A 5,176-nucleotide genomic window follows, 5' to 3' on the forward strand; every position below is an offset into this window, starting at 1 on the left:
TTCTGTTTAAAAGTATCACGTGACAATATACTGTTTGTGTTAAGGTTGTTCTTCTTCTAAGGTTCATCGACACTTTCGCCCTCGAATTTCACTGCGTCATAGAACTTGCTTGCAAAAGTCGATCTCTTCGGCGTAAAGTGGTTGTTGAGTTGTATAACAATCTCTTCGTACGTTGAGGTTTCTATTTTGGATGCAATAATTTACTAACCAACCGATAGTGTCCTCAGATAAACTCGTTAGCAACACAGCAGTTTTTTTATCGTCCGCGATGTCATTTAAGGTTATGAATCGCCAATCTTCCCAAAAAACTTTTATCTTTAATATAAAATAATAATAATGCATGCATGTTAATTCATAAATTATGTTGTAAGTACGTATAACAATGAAAATGTAGCCTACTTATAAATAAACCAGGGTATTCATTACATTGCAGTAATAATTATATTAAGTAGTACATTGTTAATAACTAAAAAAAATACTATTTACATACATGTACCTTCTTACAGTTAAAATGTCCAATTAAAATAAAATTATGATTTATACAGGAACTATTTTCAGGTGCAGTCATTCTATAAATTTATATAGATTTGAATAAATATCATTATTGTTTAAAAATACAATGAATATAAATTCTATTTTTGTTAATAAAAATAGTGATAATTCCATGTTTAAAATTATGTATTTATTTTTAAAGTTCATATTTGTCTTTATTCTTGTAAAGAATAGATGTTGAAAATGCATGTGTAAGGTGTAAGAATAGGCGTCTTACATAGATATGTAGGAAAGTACTTAATGGCTAAGTCAATGTACTCTGCGTAAATAATGTTTTTTATATAATTTTTTTTTATGTTTCTTTAGAAAAGGATAATATATGTAGTAATTTAAATTATTTGTACAAAAAGGAGGTTGTGGGTAGATCTGATATTTGTGATATCATTAATGTGGGTAAGCAAATAAAGTACGAGTCAGTCTCAGACCGAACTTGGTATTTGATTCATATCCTTAACAATGGGCAGTAACCATTCTGTCAGCACCCTTTTTAAAGATGCAATTCCCAGTATATTTATATTAAAATGGATATGTCATTCTTTTGCACTTTGTGCACCTTATGCATGTGCCAGGTTAGCACAAATGGCTGAAGACCTTACTAAAGATATATATAACTAAATCCAAAGTAGCGCAAAAAGTATTGGTGAATAAAAAATGTTCCAAACTTGTTTACAAATAAAGCCTCACAAAAGTTATCTAGCAAAAAAATACAATACACTTGTGCCATTAGCGATGCAATTCCCCAACATCATTGATGAAGAAAATGGCAGGAATTAAATGATAGAAATAGAAAATATAAATAATTATACGTACACCAAATAGGATGCCGCTCAGCATAAGCCGTGTCTTTTAGACGCGGCACTGGTTTTCAGGGCACCCAAACTTAAAAACTAAAACTTAAAACTAAAATAGAACAGAATAGCAAGAGAACAGGAACAGAACATGTGTAAGAAAGGAAGAGAGAGAGAGAGAGAGTTAACAAATATTTATTTTTGACTATGTCCGCTTAGTTATAAAACTTGTTGGGTTACGAGTAAATACTTTTTAAGGTTGTACTTGAAAGAGGTAATGGATTTGCAATTTCTGATTGGTGGCGGTAAATTGTTCCAACACTTCGTTGCAGCATATCGAAAGCTGCGACGAAAAGCGGACGTACTGTGTTGCGTGTCGTTAAGTCTGAGGGCACCACGTACATGACCCCTCGAAAACTTAAGTTTTTCAAATTGATAAGACGGCTGTTTATCGTGAATGACTCCAAAAAGCAATGACGCAAAGTGCAAAGTACGTCTGGCTGCCATATTTAATAGATTATTACGTTTTAAAAATGATGGAATGTGAGAACGGCTAGGAACAGAAAAGCATAAACGGGCACAAGCATTTTGAATGCGTTGCATTAATACCGAGACTTTTGTATTTGCGGAAAGCCCTGTCACGTCTCGTCATCGCCATCCTAACGTCTCTGGTGATCCATGGAGCTGGAGGCCGCCTCAACCGGACCTCACGCACCGGCGCATGCGCATCGAACAACTGGAGGATTGTTTTATTGAAGGCTGACACTTTATCATCCACTGCGTTTCTTGTCTTCTCTGCAGAAATGATATAATCTCATACAATACAATACAAATATACTTTATTGCACACCTCAATACAGAAACAGTACTCATCTTTATTTTGACGCGTTCGTTTTCTATTGGATCTTGGAAATACTGGGTTTTGGGCCGAAAATGTTTCCGAAGTTATTTGTTTATTGATGGCTTCATGTTCAACTATATTTCTAGTTTCTCCTGCTGATGATACAGAACTTAACTGCTCACAACCTTGGTCAGAACTTAGACTCTCTTGTGTAGGATCCGTATCTTCAATATTAGATTCTGTTGAACGTTCATTTGGCACTAATCGGGCGATCATAGGTTTCAAACTTAGATCTACGATTTTTAGGCGCTGCGGACCCAGCTCCAGACTTATTCTTTCGTTTCTGGCGAAAATATGTGTCCTTTATGTTTTTCCATCTATTTTTACAGTTATCACCTGCAAATTATAAAAAATAACATGAAACTAAAATAATGTCTCAATTTTAGGTTCATCGCGACCGGAGAGAGTTTTGCGTCGCTGTCTTTTGTATACCGAATATCGAAATCTTATATATCAAGAGTAATAAGAGACGTTTTGAAAGTATTAAAACAAAAGCTTATGCCAATAGCGATGCCACCTCCAACAAATGATTTAAAAAAAAATAGAAAAAGATTTTTGGGAAAAATGGAACATGCCAAACTGCATATCTAGCATAGATGGAAAACATGTTCGCATCAGAGCTCCACAAAATAGTGGTTCTCTTTATTTTAACTACAAGGAGTATTTTTCTATTGTTATGTTGGCTTTAGTGGACGCTAACTATAAGTTTGTGGCTGCAGACGTTGGGTCTTATGGCAAAGAAGGCGATAGTAATATATTCAGAAAGTCGACAATAGGAAAAAAAATCGCAAGCAATGACTTTAACATTCCGGAAACAAAACCTCTCCCGCAATCTAATGTCAGTCTGCCACATTTTATAGTAGGAGATGAGGCTTTTCCTCTCAGCACATATATGATGAAACCGTTTTCAAGAAGAACTAGACTCGATTACCAACAGGAGATTTTTAACTGCAGATTGTGTCGTGCGCGTCGTGTAGCGGAAAATGCCTTTGGACTGCTGAGTCAAGTATTCAGAGTATTTTATACTCCTATAGCAGTTCTACCGAGTACCTGCACTGATTTAATTCTAGTTGCATGGTGTTTACACAATCTGTTAAGAGATGCGTATTTAGAAGAAAATAGCCGACCACATTATGTCCACGATGAAAACGAGAATCCTATAGGGAATATGATATATTTGACCGGTACAAGGGGACAAGCAAATGATGGCATACATATCAGAGAATAATTAAAATACTATTTTAACTCAGAAATTGGTCAAGTAGCCTGGCAACATAACTATTATTAAATAAAAATCATCTAAAAATACTCGCCTTTTTTATTTAACACGCTCCCAATTTCATCCCAAACTCTGTCCTTTTTTTTCGAATTTTTTTACTCTTCAACACTTAAACCAAACAATAGTGGATGTTGAGACACTAAATTTATAAGCAGCTCATCATCTTCTTCGGTAAAAACTTCAATTTTCAAAGTAATTGCAACATAACCTAAAAATTATCACGAGGGCAGTGTTGCCACCTTAGCCCTTTTGGGGCTAGATCTAGCCCTTTTTACCTTACGTGAACCCGTTTTTAAATGATTTAGCCCGGAAAGGGCTATCTAGCCCTTTTCACTTTATTGAAAATATTACACCAAAATCTGAAATCATCATCTAACATAATTTTGCGATTTATTTATATTTTTCTGGTAGATAGCATTTGTTCGATTATGGCAACATACCGCATCTCTACGCCGCTCCGATTCGGGTATTCCCCGAGCATTGTTTTTAGAAAATTAAATCATTGATTCGTCTGCGTACCTATACAAAGTGATTGTGAACATTTCAAAAGTTCTCGTGAGTAATAAATAACTAAGATGGATTTGCCGCTTCAAAAAAAGACTGCATATAAGCAACATTACAAAAAAGAGTGGGAAGCTGAGTTTAAGTGGTTAAAATCAGTGCCAGGAGATTCATTGAAAGCTCGGTGCTTGTATTGTAAAGTGGAAATGAAAGCAAAATTATACGACATCAATCGTCACAAGGACACAAAAAAACATAAAGAAAAATCAATTCCATTTACGTCATCGTTACAAACAAAAATAGTTGTGCAGAAAGAAGATACTACCAGTGCCAATAAATCTGAAGCATATCTTAGCTTATACATAGCAGAACACTCTTCAATTAATAGTGTTGACCATCTTACTGACTTATGCAAAGAAATTTTCAATTGTGACTGTCTGAAAGGAGGCGCAAATGAAATCCATATGCATCGTACTAAATGTACGCATATTATAACTGAAGTTCTGAGTCCGTATTTCAAAGATTTACTGATCAAAGATATTGGGACGAGCCCTTTTAGCCTGATACTTGATGAGTCTACAGATGTGTCCGTCACAAAACAGTTAGGAGTGGTGATTAAATATTTGAACGAAGAACGAAACGAAATAGTTTCGACATTTCTAGGTCTTCAGCAATTGACTTCTGCAAATGCCAGATCTATAGTTGATAGCATTATCAGTCTTATTAATGACCTACAATTAGATATTAAAAAACTAATGGGAATCGGAACCGATAACGCCTCTGTAATGGTAGGAATAAATAATGGGGTGTTCCAAATTCTGAAAGAAGAATATAACTTACCCCATTTGGTTTTGAATAGGTGCGTTTGCCACTCCATACAGTTGGCTGTATCACACGCTTCGCAAGAGACTATTCCACGAAATATTGAGTTTTTAGTCAGAGAGATATACAATTGGTTTTGTCTATCTCCATCCAGACAAGATGCATACAAAGAAATTTATGAAACCATAAATGTGGGCGAGAAACCGCTGAAAATTCTAAAGATGTGTGCCACTCGCTGGATTTCTATAGAGCCAGCCGTTACTCGAATACTTTCTCAATGGGATGAACTCAAACTTCATTTTCGAATTGTACAGGCGCCAGAAAATTGCTACA

This window comes from Cydia pomonella, unplaced genomic scaffold (assembly GCF_033807575.1).
Source record: "Cydia pomonella isolate Wapato2018A unplaced genomic scaffold, ilCydPomo1 PGA_scaffold_169, whole genome shotgun sequence".
NCBI classification, from domain to species: Eukaryota; Metazoa; Arthropoda; class Insecta; order Lepidoptera; family Tortricidae; genus Cydia; species Cydia pomonella.